Here is an 18,945-nt window from a genome sequence, read left to right on the forward strand (position 1 = left end):
GCATAAGAAGGCAGTCATTTAAATCAGTTTCACCTCCCAACATACTCTAATAAAATGAGTGTCTTCTCAGAAGGGCCCTCTTTTAACAGATGACAACTCCAATTTAACTCTCAGCCCCAAGTGAGCATTATGTTATGTATTCTCTGTTTGCTCTTTGCATGACTGCTGGTGGCAGCAACAACACTAACATTTACTGCTGAGCACAAATGTCAATGCTCTGGTCTAATTGAAGCTTGCTGTTTGTCAAAGTGCTGCAGATCGCTAGATGAATTTGAAAACACCTGCTTTAGTTTTAATTAACTATGAATAACTGTATTATAGTGCTGGGACAGGATTGTTTCCTACTGCATTTAGTCATTTATTTGATTACTATGTATGTCTCAGGAGCATAATGGTTTAAATTGTGTCAGTAAGACTACTTATTTACCACAGTGTGATATATTTCTAGGAGCTGCTGCTCTGACTGATATGTTTTTTTAAAACTAAATAATATGATTTTGATGCTGCCTTTACTCTTTCATGAGCCCCACAAACTCAGCATAGTGCTTAAGAATAACTGGCAGCTTGACATCCTTTTATTCGTTTTGTCACTCTGCTAATGTTTCCACATTTATTTGTTTTTCACTCCAGGGTAAAGAATTCAAAGAAATAAAGCAATTTAAGAGAAAAGGTCATGGAATTAAGATGTGTTCAAGCAACTAAGGAAAATGTAACATGATTTACATATTTTTTTAAATTGCTAAGCACATTAGGTATAATGTTTTATATCCATGCTATGGATGTAAGACAAGTATAGAATTAGTACTGGCAACTAAGTTTGCTAGCGTTACACCTTTTTTTCAGTTGATCTACTGTGATCTGCTCGAGTTTCTTACTATAAAAGATGTAATAACTAAAAAAAATTGTACTTTTTATTGTGTAAGCTTTAAAGTACGATACTATCAGCTTTTTATCAGCTGTTTGCTTGCTATTACACTGTTATTTTACAGTGTTTCTACTGTTATTATCATCAAACTTTTATTGTTGTAAAATGTACATACATGTCCTCCTCATATAACGTGAATCCAGTTTATTGTCTTTCTTGAACTATACGGTAGCTCCCCACAATTCTTTGCAACACCTGGTTAGAGAAATGCTTGCACAAAGAAGAGGTCTGGTCATCTGTAATTAATTGCTTCAGGAGTCTCAGCCATTGTGGCTCATTGCTAGCTGTTCTCAACTATGCAAATAGTAGATGCATATACAGAACTATCATAGTCTAAAAACACTAAATAAATGCACAGTAGCTAGATGTTAATGTTTTTTTCTATAGATATCACCATTTACAGTATTCAACTGTATCCACAAAAGTCCCTCCAGTCATACAGAGATTTGCTACAGCGAGCTTATGTGTCATTATCAAAGGAAGTGGTCCGCAGCTAAGGATATCAGTACCTCAAAGTAAAAGTGAACTGTCAGAATATGGCAAACATAATGATGATAAAACCCAATCTTAATTGATTTGCAGCCCACAGATCGATAAGTATTGCATTTCAACATGTGCACTTTAGCACAGACTTTCTATTGCTGTAAGGTAGACTGTGCACTGTTCACATACAGTGGTGGTCTATGTGCTGTGGGCAAGCACATCATTGTTGCTAAGCAATACTGATAACGTCTATAGCTGAAGTGACCAACCAATCAAATAACCAGTTGGCTCAAGGCCAGTGTCAAGTCACTGCCCAAGTGGTGGGCATGACATGATACGAATGCAGACTGCTGCCACTGAGCTGAAATGTATAATGGTTATGAATAAAGTTTTTGCTCCAGCAAAGGTTCTTCAAAAACATTTTATTCATCACCTGCCCGTATCTTTCATTTGTCTCTAAACCCATCCTCACCCCTAAAATGAAGCACATCTGAGACTGCAATGTTAAAAAAAATCCTAACATTAAGTCAGATATGATTTTCTCCACTACCCGAACTTCCCTAAGTTAATTCTGTCTCCTCTGAGAAGAGCAGTGATGAGAGAAGCGACTGAATGGAAATAGAATACAATATGCCCATACCTTCCCCTCTTATTTTAGCCTACCTTCTACCTCTGTGCCATTAGCACTCAGTCCTTATCTCCCTAGGATTTCGGCAGCTCACCACTGGCCGATATCACTCAGTCACAAAAAACAGGCTCGGACACATCCTCATTCATAAGTAGGATCAGGTCCGGAGAATACAGTGCAACCAAAGCAGTTTGATATGGTTTACCCAGTTTAAAATGCAGAGAAGATTCCTCTAAGATAACTGTGGTCCAGTTGTGCATCTTAACTCATTTTTAATCTACAAAGATCTTCAAGACAAAACTCACCAGTCAAATGTGGTATTCCCCTCGTGGGGTGGCCCATCCAATCAATAAGTGTTTGGGTTACAGTTCCTCAGAGCTGTGGTAACATAGTCTGATCTCTCCCATAAGCAGAGACTGCAGTCTCCTCTCACTTCTCTCCACTGCAGCACTACACCCCTCCTCCTCCCCCTCCTCTTCCTCCTCCTCCTCTGTCCAATGCACACCATCGCCCCCATTTTCCACCCTCCCATCACATATTTCCCTACACCCTCTCTGTCTCTCTGTTCAATGTACTTATGTACGCAACCTCTTTACCTCTTTCTCTCCATCTTTCTCATTCCCCCAGCCTCATTTGTGATGCTGCTCACACAGCTGATTGCAGCATGCCACTCTACGGTCTAGTATTGGAGGGCAGTTGTAAAAGATCAATATGCACAGACTCTAGGGTGAGGTTCATGTTAATAAAGCCACAGCCTGCACAAGTCAGGAATAAAAAGCAAAAGTATGCACTAGGACAGCTGAAAAAGTCTTAAGGCGGTGCAGTTTTTTGTTTGTTTGTTGTTGTTTTTTAAATCAGATCTACTCCATGGAATTAAGTGGTTGCTAACAACTGATCTCAGAAGTATGATTTAACCCTCTGAATAGACCATCTCTGTTAAGTCATTCAGAGTGAACAATTGAAACAAAGAGTGATTACTCCTATTTGTCCGGTGTTCACTGATCCCTCAGGAGACTTGTCAGTGATGATTAGAAGTGAGGAGATAACAAAAGCATCTTCTCGAGTTGCAATACAAACAAAACGTATCCCACTGTATTGAGCTAAAACTATTACATAATGAAACGTGCTGTTTGAGCCAGAGACCTACGCAGATGCAGAACTAAACATATGAGGTTTAAAAATTAAACTTTAGGTGCCTGTAGCCGACCTTGTGTGATAAATGTGTTTCAAATGTTCAACATCCCTAAAGCAGTTATGTTTGTACATGTTTGAACTCTTTGCAATGCTGGCATTTAACCTTTTTTTTTCTTGCTTTTGCCTGAAAACCTTTTTCTTTCAGTGCTCTCCTTGGGGAAATGCCTTTCTAAATGCTTAAGTTCAGCTGTCATCTGTTAGATGCCTGGCTTGATGTGGCTATTCTTGCAGTATGTCAGGTTGCAGTGCATTTAGCTGCTTCTACCAGAGGAGGGCAGGAATCTCATATAAAACTGCTGCATCACAGAGCATATTCTTTTTTTCTTTTTGAGAACTGCAAAGTTATGCCCAGAGACATTTGTCTTCTCTGCTTTGCAGGGTCAGTTTTGATCTGCTAAATGCATTTAGCTATGGAAAAAAAATGACACAGTGTTCCTCTTTTTAGATAGAATATTAAACTGTGGATAAGTCACCACAGTATTATGCTTGAATAGGCCTTAATGTTTTCTCCTGCTTTTTTTTGTGATTTTCTCGTAATATCAAAAGACTTATCCTTCAAAAGACTATTTTAACATTTTCGCTCTAGGAGTGAATTAAAAAATGCTGCATTCATCTTAAAAGCTTAATGCTTTAATTAGAAGTTAATGAATTGGTAGAGTGAAATGGCTGTGCAGTGGGGCCATGGGAGCAGAAATGATCTGGCTTTGAAGAAAATAAGCAGCTAGGGTGAAGTTAGGTGGGTTATATGGCCAATTCATGGATTTGTGTAAGATATTTTAAGATATAGGGCATTTAAGTTACTACTGCTTAAGTAGTGATGTCTGCACTTTTTAAGGTTTTTAAGTTAAGCCATTGTAATAAAGGAGATTGTAAATGAACAGACTGTTAGATGTTATACAATCTATTTTTTCTTCACGATAAAGTATATCTTATGTTATTATCTCATCTTTAATTATTTATTTAAGACACTCTTTTGCCTTGCCCTAGATTGCATGGGGCTCCTTCATGAAACTGATATGCCTGTTGTCCTTCTTTTTTTTTCTTACTTGATTTCTGGTTGTTCCCTGGAGTGACCCGATATGGCCTGACACCTCGTGGCAGAGCAATTTAACGAAACCAGGAAAAATATGAGTAAGCTGTAAAAACCTCTTCTGAGAAGTCAGTGACTGTTTTGCTTTTTTATTCTTATGAAATGTATTTTTAATAAATTATTTATTTTTGATATCAGCAGCATATTAGCATTAGAGCTCCCATAGATATGAAGAAATAGAAATCGCAAGATGGCCGCAAAATAACCAAAACAAACAATGAAACAAAAACAAAATGCTCAATCAATAAGATAATACCAGTCAGATTAAAAGATCGTGGATGGATTTTTTTTTTAAAGCTATATGTTAAAATAGGTGTTAAAGATTTATTAAAATTGTTACAGTATATTTTTCAGTTAGTGTGAGATTGTTGCAAAATTCTCATTCTGCCCTTAACCCCTCTCCAAAAAACTGTGCTTTTACAGTATGGTTTACTGAAATTCCCACTGCATTGTGGGATACTCAGCTTCTCCCTGGTTCTTGCATTCTTTTATGAGCACCTGTGAATGAATAAACTTTTCCCTCCCTCTCCATCCCTGCTCTCTAGTGGATGAGTCAGGCCTGAGCACTGTGCAACATTAGGAGGTCAATAAGAGCAACACAGCTACTATCAAAGCCTCACATAGTAAACATATGCAGAGGGCAGCTGCTGACAACGTGTTCCCCGTGCTGAGTTGTGCTGGGACATTTTTGTTGAGATGACTTATCTCCTCTGAGGCAGCAGAGACGATGTGGAAAAAACTGCACCTCTCCAGCTCCTGCAGGGAGTGCTGCAATGCAGGGGTGTAATGGAGAAATACGAAGCTAGAAGGCAGATTGTCCAATAGTCAGCTAGCAACTCTCTTCCTCCACTTCCTGCCTTGTTTCTTGTTTCCTAATTTCTTTCATCTTTTATGCCTGTCGTCGTAGCATTTTTCCTTCTAGCCATGTCTCTGTGTACCACTCATACACACATGCATACGCTGTATCCTGCTCCCTCTCTCTCTATCACTCACACACACACACACACACACACACACACACACACACACACACACACACACACACACACACACACACATACACACACACATACACACACACACACACTCATCATCTTCTGGCCAGTCATTACTGCAGCACAGGCAACAATAAACAGAAAAGACCATATGCTTGTAGTTGGCTCTGTATATCACTTGCAGTGTTTGGGTGTCTCAGAAGTAGCAGTTGGTCAGCATGGGGACAGTGTGTGTGTGTGTGTGTGTGCGTGCGTGCGTGCGTGCGTGCGTGCGTGCGTGCGTGTGCGTGCGTGTGTGTGCGTGTGTGTGTGTGCGTGTGTATGCGTGTGTATGTGTATGCGTGTGTATGTGTGTATGTGTACACTTTACACCGAGTAGCTGGAATGATGTCATTCATCTAAGTGAAAGATGGGCAAGCCTTGACAACTCCATCAATGTCAACATGACAACATGTCAGCAAGTGAAAAAAGATGATGAAAACTGGGGCACTTTTATGAATTTGTTACAAAAAGTCACTTTATTAATAAAACAAAAGGGCTGCTGGGCAAAGTCTTAAAGCCAAATAATAAAGCAGGCCAGAAGCTAGACTTGAAACGGGAATGTTGCTATTAGGGTATGCACCATATATTTAGACTGTCAACACGACAGTCTAAATATGGGCGATCGTGGCTCAAGAGTTGGGAGTTCGCCTTGTAATCGGAAGGTTGCTGGTTCGAGCCCCGGCTTGGACAGTCTCGGTCGTTGTGTCCTTGGGCAAGACACTTCACCCGTTGCCTACTGGTGGTGGTCAGAGGGCCCAGTGGCGCCAGTGTCCGGCAGCCTCGCCTCTGTCAGTGCGCCCCAGGGTGGCTGTGGCTACAATGTAGCTTGCCATCACCAGTGTGTGAATGGGTGGATGACTGGATATGTAAAGCGCTTTGGGGTCCTTAGGGACTAGTAAAGCGCTATATAAATACAGGCCATTTACACAGCCGTCACAACTCGTACAGACGCTGTTTATGACAGACATTTTGACTTTGACATATAGCATGAGAACAAGACTAGGTCTAACAATAACTCATTTACATTTTAAGATCCCCTTGAGTCATTCATGCTGATTTTTCCTCTGCTTCACATATAGGCAGCAGGTCCAGCTAACACCATGTTCTAACAAGAATAATAAAAGTTTGAGATACACACACAGAGAGATGTGGAAAACCTGACTATAATGTGATAAAGATTAAGCCCTGTTTGTCCATGCCAATGCAGAAGTGAGAATAGATTAGGAAGTGTAAGAGAAAATGAGTGGACTGTGAGTCTCTAGACTTTACTTACTGATTTTCTTACATATGGCAATGCAGGTCATGATAATCAAGCAAAGATGGCACAGAGTATATCAGTGTGTATTCCATCACTCCAGTGAAATCACTTGAGCTGATTTTACAAACTTTGCAGACAGAGAGAACAAATAGAAGACCATCTGCAAAATACTTTAACATGTTTTCCCCTTTTTGGCTTGAACGTTCAAGTCATAGTATTTATTTGCAGTCAATAGATTGCAAACACAATTTGCTGGAAAGCAGCCATCATAAACATTATAAATTACACCTGTGCTTCATATACTTATTTGACATTTGTGGAGGATCTAAGTACTTGGCATTTTCTAGCAGTATGATAAAATGTGGCCCAAACAAAGGCAGATCCACACGTTTCTTGTGGATTTGGGGACACTGACAATGGAGGACTGGAAACAACACAAAGACTGTACCAATTTCTAGAATGGCTGTGTTTTGTTTTTATCTATGTACAAAGTTATCAGAACAGCACATTTTCACAGCAGGCATTTTCAGTTCTCATAACTATTAAGATTAATAATAACCACTTTCTTCAAATGTTCAAACTGTATTAGTGAAATTTTCATGATAAAGTGAGTGTACACTTTAACAGGACACAGAAACTGATATAGCTGAGAAAAATTCAGCCATGACTCATTTTATTATTTTTATTTTATTTTATTATGATTTCTTTTCTATTGGGGCTTTTAAAAATGTCTTGGGAGTCTTTCTGGTCACCCACTGGACAACAACTTTTTCAGCAGTGATTAATAAATGTCCACTTGTTTATTTTTGCTCTAATGAAAGAAATGTCGGCACAGTAAATTCAGCATGGGAGCAATTAAACAAACAATATTGGATATGTGTGGTATAAAGGTGCTGAATGAGAGGACAGCTAATTGATCTCTGGGAAAAATGTGTGTGTCCTTTGACTTCTTCCCAAAGTGCACGGCAATATGTCTGTGAAGGTTCTCAGTCATCCAGGTCATCGTAGTCTAAGGAGCTTGGAAAAAGAAAAGCGTCTGGACTTCTTTGAGTTTAAAGTTTAACCTCCTAGGACCTGGCGTCCACATATGTGGACATCACATTTTTGGGATGTCTGGACCAAAACACTTATTTTTTCCTCTACAAGGGCCTGATATACACTTACAAGGGCATTATACTGCCACTGTTCTATCAAAATTTAAAATGAATGTCCTCATATGTGGATCTAATTTTTCTCAGAAACAAAAATTCGGTAAAAAAAAAAAAAAATCTGGCAATTCTTTGTTTTTAAATTCATCAGGTCGCAATCAACCAAAATAGCAAAGAAAAATTAAAAATGCATACCATGAAAGAGTCTTAGGAGGTTAAAGAAGTCCAGACGCTTTTCTTTTTCTACGCTCCTTAGACTACAATGACCTGGATGACTGAGAACCTTCACAGACATACGTGTCCTTTGAATGATTAAACAGCAACAGCCAAACAAAATCAAACTTCAAGTTTGGCTGTCCAGAATAAATAGAAAGCACATTTTATAATGCAGTATATTACCATCCACTTACAAGTGGAAAATAATTCTATTCACATGGGCAAAGCTAACAGAAGCTATTAACCACAAAGCATCTTTCCACTAAATTTCCCCTGTGTGCATCCATGTATATTAGCTTACAGGCAAACTACTGCAACTATCACGCCCACAGACTATTTCTCTGTGATGGGAAGTTATTGGGGGATAAAAGAAAAATGATAGACAAAAAAATGATTGCAGATCTTCAGTTGGGGGGGGGGGGGGGGCAATTTGTAAAGCCTTGTTATGGAAGTTTGTCTATTAAACATTTAAGTAATATACTTCTTTTTTTTTAAGTTCTTTTGAGTTCCTTTCTTTTGTTTTGATGGTGTCGACTGTGAGTAGATAATGCATTATGATTGAAATTCTGACTGATAATACTTTTACAGACACTAATATGGTTAAGGTCAGTAAAGGTGTCAATAAACCCACTATCTCCATTTTTTTCATAGAAAAATAAAGACATGTTTTACCTGAACTTTAAGCATATATTGAACTCTAAATATGAATAAAATAAAATAAAATAAAAAAACAACTCTGTGACAATATAAAAGGGGTCACTGAAAAGCCTTTTCACATTTCACAGACTTTGAAAATTATCACCAGAGTCTGCAGCATTTCTTTTCTTAACTTTCTGCAACTTTTTCTCTTCTTTCACCACTTTTACAGCATTGTTACAGCTGCAACAGGAAGCTGTTTTCAGTTCAAAAGTAAGAATATAAATAAATAATGGAAAACTGGTGGTGACAAATGCTACGTGGCAAATGATAAAGAATTCCCCAGTAAAGATCCAAATTAAATGATCTAAATTTAACATCTCTCCATTATACCCAGTGGGGGACAATAAATAGAAGACTTAAAGTACAGAGTATTGCTGTATCTACAATTAATGTCCTAGTTATAATGAAATGTAATCATTTGTAAGTTTAAGCCATTTAAAGAAAATATAGATTATTTTCTTTAAAGAAGTTAGAAAACAAGGAAGCTACATGATACAGATTGCAGAGTAGAGTTTAATGGGTTTCAGGAGCATATTTCAACTCAGTTGATAGGTTTATGTAGAAGTTAGTTTTTATATATCAGATAAGTCAGGTGGATAGTATTTCTACTGTTATAGTTATTTTTGTCTTTGATGATATTCTGGAAATTTTATAAAGCTCATAGCAGCAAGTTTTGCACTCAGTTGCTTGTTTGTATGTTTTTTCATTCAAAAAATAGTCTCACACCTAAAAGTGACAACATCCCAACACTCTTCTTTGTGCAAGCCAATATAAAACTGGTATTAATCAAGTATAGTACAAATATTGACAACGTGGTCATAATCTGTAGCCTTGCTGGCCATATTCTCTGGTCTGTGTTTTAGATCCTTTTCAACACATCTGTCTTTATCTGCTTTTTTTGGGAATTTTAAGTCAGGTACAGCTAACAACATAGTACCAGATCACAGCTGAGCCGCCCTCCAGCTGGTCCAGTGTGAAACCAACCATAGAGGGCCTGCGTGTAATCTTGTGGAGAAATTAAAATCATAGTTGAATGTTTTCTGTTGGTGTGGTCGCCCTTATGTAACTTTTCATTGTGTTAAAGAAAACAATGAAGGAGACTGTTACAGAAAAAGTTTGTATTAGCATCTACATTGTAAACATTTTCTAAACTCAACTGGGTCATTTTGGTGTCTTTAACTGGAACAAATATTGAGTGGAAACAGAAAGTCAAAAATAAAAGTCCATGGACATGGTTGAATACAAGACAGGACTCGTGTGTTTTAGATGGAAGTCCGGCCCATCTAAGACTGGATCTGTAAGTTCTCATTGCTTAAGTGCCATGAATGCACAAAGATTCAGTGTGTACATAAGGAAAACTGAGACCATCATCACAACTAACAAGCACACAATCTCTAGCTCCAATTGTTTACAATTTAAGATTGTTTAAGCTGGATCAAATGCTGCACTTTACGCTAGTACATATAGGCTGTGAATAGAAGGGAGGAGGGGCACGCCATTTAGAGACTAAGAAGGAAGAAAAAAGAGAGACAATACACCACACCACCACCAGTGAAGGATGAGTTGTCCAAATGCATAGATCTGGGACAACAAGACAAATCAGTGCTGAGTAAAGAGAAGCCAGGAGGAGCACTAGTTCAGTAAGCAACTAATTATATGATCCATCTGACTTCTCTACATTTCCTCTAGCCTCAAAACCATTTTACATCAGATTTCATTGTAGACTCTCGCTAATTAAATAAAGAGCAATAATTTCCCCACTTATTCTTCCTCAAAAACATACATAACAGAGCTTCCATTTTTGCAGGACGATATTTACAGGATATATAAGTCTGCTAAAATCTAAAAGATCTGAATATCTTTAAAGACCATCATATATCAATCTTAACATCCCCCATTTTCTGCTCCACCAAATTTCCAGATCTGTCAAGGGTTTGATGCTGAGAGAGGATAAGACAAACTAGCATCATTAAAAAAAATTCTCATCAGCAAATCCTCACAAACAGGTCTGCACTCTGCCTCAATATGTGGAAAGACATGAGGATCATTTTTATTGTTCTGTTTTTTTCGCATGATCAGATATTTGGTGTAATAGATGTATTAGAGGTAATGCTCCAGCAATGCTCCAGACTTTTGCATCTGGCCAGTGTAAGACTGAATGACCAGCAGACCATAGTAAATGCAGTAAAAATAATAAATATCTTGTTTGACAAAAGGATGCCCTGCTGTGAGCTACTTTTTTGCATTCCTTGCAGTATTCCACATTGTTACTGCATCGATTGGCTTAGCTTGATTTGAGCGCCTAAACTGACCACAAGAAGCTGATGTATTCTTGACTGTGTTGCGGACTGAAAGCAGTTCAAGCAAAAGAAGTCAGATTCAGTATTGGCGCTGTGTATTGACACACAGAACAGATCCTTACAGACCAGTCATTCGCCTATTATCCCTGAGCAGTTATCTGTTAAACTGATGGAATTCAACTGGAAATATACTGCAGCACCAGCAAAGACACTAATTCAGCAGCTTTCACAGCAAAACTACAGCAACAACATTCCTCTCATTCCTCTTAAATGCTGTGAAAATGCTGCCTATCAACGTGAAAAAAATCATCAAATGTCATGCTGTGACATGGCACTCTTTATATTCACTGTACCAGTAAATGGTCCATGTGCACACACACACACAAACGTTGCTATCTGTAAATGAAAAACATCATTCTGAGTGTGCTTCATGTACACTGATGCACCTGACAGGCTGTGAATGAGGATATAGGTTGACAGGAGGGGGATTATAGACTGCAGAACAGCCTCCCATTTCATGAACCATCAAGCAGCAGAAGTGCCCCAGGCATGCAAACCTGGAAATGTAATGTGGAAACTCAGAGTATCAGGAGCTGACTACAAACAACTGTCTATAATCAGGAATACAACATTAGTGATATTCTGGTTTAGGTAATTTCACTTTTACTCAGTCATTAGGTTGCTATGGCATGCAGCAAAATATGGTTTGTTTGGTTTATTTGGTTATAGACCAGTAGGGTCATTCGAATAAAAAAAAAATTAATTAAAAAACGTGCAAATTTAAAACCATATTATTTTAATATTTTAATATATTTAATTAAGGATATTTTAATTCCCCTACAACCTCCCACTGTATGATAATTGTAATTCCATGTGGAGTTGCGTCTTTTAAAGAGTCCTCTGAATTAAGAGATAAGGCAGAAATATAGAAGCATGTTTTAAGATCCCACAACCTTTCTCTAATGGAGCTCCATTTAGGATACAGCAAAATTAAGATCATGTTAAACTATTCTAATAAAAAAAAAAAATTCTGTTCCAGTTATATTCAGACAGGCAATTTTTTTTTTTAATGCTGCAGCTTTTTAATTTTTTTTTTCTTTCATGTTCTTTATTATTAGCATAATAAAAACATTTAAAAATGAATAAAGCATGAAGCAATTTTTAAAACCATTTACCAACCTATAGAAAATTTCTATTTTGTTTGGACAATTAATGCTACTCCTTAACTGAGTCTGGTTGATAAGTTTCCATTGGTGCAGACCTGCTCTTGGAGTGCTTCATATCACACTTTAATTTGAGGCTATTTGGCCTGAAAAGCACTTAATGTGGTGGAGGAAGAGTGTGTACGGGTAAGAGTGGAAATGGGCCAATAAAACTATGTTAACAGCAGCTGGGAACTTAATGCTAACATCAGCATACTGACATGAAAAAGTCATGGCATTACTTTTAGCTATCATATATTTATTTATTGCAAATCGCTTAGTCTACGAACTGCAAAGACAAAATTTATCAGAAATGTTCATAATTACATGGTTAGCATCCCATTTGCTATCAGCATTAAAATGTGAGACAAGGCCTCAAAGGAAACCATCAGTAGGATAGTTGCGTTCTAATATTTGGTGGATTTGTAGTAATTAGTCACAAAGTAAATTTTGGACAGTGTAGATCTTTTCCTCATGATGGTGCCAACTTGAATGCCATAGTAATCCAATAACTGAGGACAAACATTTCATACTAATCTGCAAAGTTGGAGCCCATGTGATACTCTGGGAAAAATTAAAACAATAACCAACATTGTTGTGATACATGTTATTGGGAACAACAAATGCCAGTGGGCTACCTCATTTTGTGTGAAATTATGATAAATTCTGTAAGACTGATTTGATATTCAAACAAAAAAAAGATCAAAACACTGTCACTAGGAAATCACACTGAACACTTAACCATTTAATAGATACGTTACGTCCGTCAAATTACAACTGGACACCCCCCCCCCCCCCCCGAGTGAAATGCCATACTGATTTCATCACAACACACCAAGTCCTTGTGTGTCCTCTTTGTATGCAGCTTCTTTGCTACTGCAGCAACAAAAACTGTGCAGTGCAAAACAATACACACTGATGTTATCCTCTTCTTCTCATAGTCCAAAGATTCTTTAGACATTTTAGAAATGACTCAACTGATGTAGTTGAACCATTTTTTTAATGTGTCGTACAACTTTGGAGTCTTGTTGTTAATCTCAAAATCTGTCACTCTTTTTTGATTAGTCACCATAGCAACTTGATCTGGACCATCTTAAAAGTCCTACAGATGAGATGTATAAAATATATGAGAAAGCAAACAAATCAATATTTAGTCATTTGTGTTTATTTAAAAGAAGAAGAAGAAGAACTCTAGACTCTGTTAGGCCACAGTACTGATATATATGCATCCATGATATATGAAGATAGAGCTTCTAACTGGCATAGCTGATATTTGATAACTGGTAAATGAAATCATTGACCATCTTCCAGTTTTTATAGTTTATGATAAGAACTGTACAATTAATAAACTGAACAGAAAAAATAACAATGCAGGTGTGTAAGAGATAAATGTCTAAATGCTTTTAAAACAATGGAATGACAGAGCTGGGTGGAAATAAGATGAGAATAGAAAAAAAATGACATGTGATGTCAGTGGTGCATATAAATGTAATGTCCATGGATAACAAAGGGTCTACAAAATACATCTTAAAAGCATCATGCAATTTGAATAAAACTAAAATAATGTTATTATGATCATGAAAGCAGAAATATGCATGTGCAGATTTAAATCAATGGAGTTGATATTGAAAGAGTAAATTAAAAACAGACTTGGGATAATAAAAGTTACAAGATTTCGTTTTCCAGGTTTATTCAGATTTTGCAATCAGCATTGATGTGTGGCTGTAAAGTCATAAAGTTGCCAAAACTATATGTGATTATATTTTTATTTTACATGGTGTATAAATTCTGTGTAATCCGAAATATATTTAGTGTTGTTATTGAGGTTTCATTAAGGAAACTGGATAAAAAGTAATGCATATTTTATTGAGAATGCTTAGGATTAAACAAGAGTACATGTCTTCCACTGCTTTTAAGATATGTACAGTTAATCAGCAAATGTTAATGTGATATTTTGCTTGATTTTGTTTCATGCAGCTTTCGGTATACTGTTTACATGTTTTTAAAAAAATCACCAAACAAAAAACAAGATGTTACTCTATTGCAGCACAAAATGCGCCATATGTATGCAGCTGCTAACATATTGCACCTGCACATGCACTGATTCATCTCTGCTAATGCATAAAGAAAATCCTCATTTGGCACACACTCTGAGGAGTGTTCCTGTCATGTACTCATAATATCCCTGGGGAGTAAAGAGACTACAGCATCACCTGACCTGTTCACACCTTTGCATCATAATCAGCCCAGGAACAAACGATGCAAAAGAGAGTATTCCCCCTCTTCTGCAGCAAAACGTGAGTCACTTTTAATTGATTAGAAACTAAAAAAGAAAACAGAAAAAAACAGATATTGGAGATGAGATATGGGGCTTAACATATAGAATGTGCCTCCCAACTCAGTATCCATCAGAGGCTGTAATGCAGAGAGCTTTACCTTCAATCACCTTCAGCCAAGCAAATCTAATCTTTTTTAAAGAAAAGGCTGCAATGGAGTACTTAAATTCACCAATCTAAGTACTAATAAGATCACTCAGATTCATTTGAAACACTGAGTTCTGCAGACTCTATGTGGGCCCTTCACTCTTGCTGGCTCAGCAAATTTGACTTTGCACACACTCCCAGTGTATTTTTACTGTATAACATTAAACTGAGTACCATCATCCCTATAGAGCATCCGCACACTAAAGCAAACCAATAAAATAACAGAAACAAAAACAAAACAGTGAGAAAATGAAAAAAATGAAACAAATGAAAATCTGTTACATATAACAATTTAATGTTTGTGCACTAAAAATCTATCGTCGCTCACTGTTAATCAGTTTATAATCATCTTTGTCATAATCAGCCAATGAAAGTCAATTAATATTTGTTTAACAGTGAAATAAAATTCAGTTCTCAAGTTCTATCTCACTCATACGTGCTTTGTTTATTATGTAACATTATACTGCAGCGCTACATGATGCTACGCACCAGTCATTAAGGGACTTACTGGCATGCTTTAAAAGTTCCACTATAGCAGATTCTCTAATACGAGACCCTGCATTAAAAGGAGAAGTGCTAAGACTGTCTGCTCTAATTACCCCTGAGCCATTTATTCTCTCTTTTTCTCTGTGCAGGGCTTTTTTTCTACATTCATCCAGGATGTGTGTAATGAGGCTAGGTGCCTCTGTGACAACTTGCCACACAGCAAAAGAACCAGTAACAGAATGCTTGGACATAGAGGGAAAATGCAGCTTACCTTGCAGAGAGATGTCTCCTAACCAAGGAGAGCGGAAAACAGGGTCAGATATGTTCTTAAAGAGATGAGAGAAGTCTTAATAGTCTGCCCTTTGACTCATCCCACCCTTGAAATACATTGCAAAAAAAGAAAAAAAAAGTAGTAGCAGGTCCCAGTGTCACCTGGGGGAGGTTTCTGTCCTAGAAGACACACATAAACGAGACTCAGTTTGTTGCTAATGCGTGCTCAGATCGGGCAGGGAGGAGAGGATACACTCATTAACATTGTTCTAACACAGTGAAATAAGCACAAGCACCAGAGCCGGTGCAGGTCCACTGCTGTATTTCCCGGCACTGCATGCTCATTGGCTAAGGAGCAACTCAATAAAACCTCTCCTCGTCATCAGTTGGATAGGGAGGGGTCTAGATTTTCTTTGGCACACTAATAGCTGTGCTCCTCCTCTTTTCTTCCTCACTCTATCACTTTTTCCCTCAGTACAAGCAGACAGGGACTGCTGAGCTTTGAGAATTAGACGCAGGAGGAAAACCAGAAAGGGGGGGACAAAGAGAGGAGCAGGAGGGAGTATAAAAACAGGGGGATCGATGAGTGATGAAAAGAAGGGTGAACGTGGAAACCAGCAGTCTGCAGTGCCTCTCAAAACAGAGCTCGATTTAAGGTGCTGTACCTCCCTGCTGCAGGAACTGTATGGGGACCTGAGTGCAGTGAGGTGTGAGCGGAGAGGATAGAGGAAAAGGGGGAGGAGGTGAAAGGGAGAGAGAGGATGGGAGAGGGGGAGTGACTTGGGCTGTTTTTGCTGCAGTATAGAGGCAAGCAGAACACAGATGGGAAGTTTGTTGTTTTTTTTCTGAAGCAGTTAATGTGAAGCAGAAATGGCAAAGTAGTTCACCCACTCTACAGAAGCACCCAACATGTAACTGGTAAATAATTTAGAAAGTAGGATGAGACACATAACTGTGTCATTCACATGGGAGATAGTATTCAACAACAAAAAGTGCAAAGGTCAGTGAGTCAAGGTGATATATGTAGAGCTTTAATGCAGCAGGATGCCAGCAGAGAAATGTCTAGTTTGGTTTGACAGCATATTACTGTATACTTGTCTACTGGCCATCTCTTTAAGGTTTTGTGATATACCATAAGCTTTAAGACGGCTGTTTTTTTGTTTTTGTTTTCTTTTTTTTACTTTTCACATATTTATTTAGTATCTTGGTTTTTAAAGAATGAAACTGACTAAATGAAATCTCATTCTGCCATCTTAATTTGAAATATGGTAGCTGGACAGCCTTCCTCTGCAGTTTCCTCCAGAAAAATCCACGTACTGTGTGGTCGGGGAGAAGCATAAAAATACACAATTTCCAGAAGCACCAATTTCCCCAAACAGTACCTGTAAATGTTTAAAAGAAATGAGGAGGAATGTGTTTGTTTGCGCATAACAGTATCCACTTCTCATTCCTCCTTAACAGCCTAAATCTTTGGCAAATGAAAAGTGTGCTCAGACAGTCTATCCAGCTGATTTACTGGTGCAACATTTGTTAATGAAAAGCAACGACAGGACACTGTTGTGACGGCCAGTTTCACCATTACGCTTATTAAACCTTCTGGGACCATAGCCAAAACTCTGCAGCAAATGGCAGTCAGGCTACCCTTCAAGAGCGACGCACCATTTCGTTGCCTTTGGCGTTACCCTTGACATCCTGTAGCAGTGACCGGGCAGTGCTCGGCGCATTACCCACAATTAGAGCAACACCGCAAGATGTGTCACAGATGCTGCATCACTGAAGCATCCAGGTTTTTTTATGAACTTTACATTCTGCTGTGCTGATTTGCTCCTATTCTTGATCAGAGGGGAGGATGATGGAGAAAAAAAAGTTTTGATAGAATCCAATTATTCAGCCAGAAGATATTTGGTGATTGCCTCCTGCTGAACGTTATAGCAATAAATTGGAATAGATGAAAGGTGGTAATTCAACATGGAGATTAGAGGCAGAATATGTGCCTGAAGCAGCTGTGAAGGTCTGGTTTCATAAAGGTGAAGCAGGGAGTCTAATGAGGCTCACATATAAAATGAAGATGTAATAGTGAAACGAGACAAAGAATACAATGATGTTAGCTGCACTATGAGGATGAACAGCGTTGCTTTGAACCAAACGTCTCCCTGCTACCTTTCTACAGGCATCTTTGTAACCACACATTTTTGGTCTGCAGTTGCTGGCCTCACCAACATATCCAGTGCTTTTCCTTGTGGTTTCCCTCAATGCTCCCTCCACTCACTCAGAGTAACTGTTTGAGACAGATGGCTGCCGTCCACGGACCTCTTTCTTCTAGGGAGTTCTTTCTGCTATTTGGAATATATCCAAAAACTACATTAACAATTTTTTAACAGAATTTCTGGATATCTGCAGTATATATTTTTTGCCTTACAGCAATGTTTTGATCTCAAAGTAGAAGAAAAACCCGTAATCCTCACTCTACTATTAATATATTTTTTGGTGGATATAATATATTATTTAATGCATGTTTTTACACAGTCCATCTGTGATTTACGCCTTTCATTGGGAGCTGGAAACCTTTTCAGTGCAGGATCTAAATTAGACAGGAAGTCTCTTGCTCCATGACCCTATTGCGGCATGTCAGCATCCAGGGAACAGCTAGAAGTAGGCTTGAGACCCATTATGGCTCATAGCCCACAGGTTAAAGCTGCACTATGCAAATTAAGCAAGTACCTTAAAATGTCAGGAAACAATGGAGCCTATCTATTTAAAGACATATAAATTACACTTGACTGTGTTGATCTTTGTTGACCTCTAAAAGTCATGTTTGCGGGTTTTATTGTGACTTATGGATATAGTTTTCATTTGACAGTCTATCCTTTTATTTCTAGTTCCTCTAGATGTCATTACTTAATTGAAACACTAGAGGGCGCCACACTCAAATAATCTGAATAAAGCTGCCTTTTCTTTTTTAGCTGGGTCACTCATTAAGATGTAGGTTTTGAACACTTTTCCCTTTTTTATTACTTTGCCACCAGAATAGTTTTATTTATCCATTCCTTTTAAAAAATTTTATATCAGTTGGCTACTGTGACTTAAAAGCACATTTTGCCAGCTGAGCTACTGATCCCTAAAATAACCCATGGGAGATGGAGCACTAGGGCTAATTTTGTCAGCCTGTGTGTGAACCCATGCGTCTCTGTAACCTGGATATCTCTGGCATCCTGCCTGGTACTGTATCACTATGCCAATGACTTCAAGACCAAATAGTTACAAGTTCAGTATTATACACTGGTATTATTATTACGGACGTTCTGGCATGCTGTAGTACTTTTGGGTCTGTAAGAGTCACATGAACAACACTGCTGTCTCCAGTTTCTTACTGGACTTCATCCAGAAGCCTCATATACTCAGTAGCAGTATTGGCATTGAAAGGGAAAGGTATTAGATAAATGTGTGGATATGGAAAAAAATTATAAAGAAAATATGAATTTCAAAACTGAGTTTAAACCTGTATTTATCTTTCAGGTAGTATTGA

The 18,945-nt window shown here is 38.0% G+C and overlaps 1 protein-coding gene across 2 annotated transcripts in view; it reads right to left on the reverse strand.

Annotated features, from left to right (window-relative positions):
* LOC146670429 (synaptotagmin-2-like) overlaps positions 1–15,711 on the reverse strand; it is a 28,006-nt gene extending 12,295 nt beyond the window's left edge. The window contains exon 1 of one of the 2 annotated variants that reach the window (XM_085408025.1): positions 15,421–15,711. The gene's annotated coding sequence lies outside the window, so the exon portion shown is untranslated. Of the gene's footprint in view, positions 1–2,341; positions 2,474–15,420 lie in introns of those variants that run through there. The other variant, XM_085408024.1, reaches the window with a different exon arrangement.
* Positions 15,712–18,945: the final 3,234 nt, after the last annotated feature.

Source organism: Rhamphochromis longiceps, linkage group LG5 (assembly GCF_057381845.1).
Source record: "Rhamphochromis longiceps isolate RC_006_pf linkage group LG5, R_longiceps_female_GT1.1, whole genome shotgun sequence".
In the NCBI taxonomy this organism is placed as follows: Eukaryota; Metazoa; Chordata; class Actinopteri; order Cichliformes; family Cichlidae; genus Rhamphochromis; species Rhamphochromis longiceps.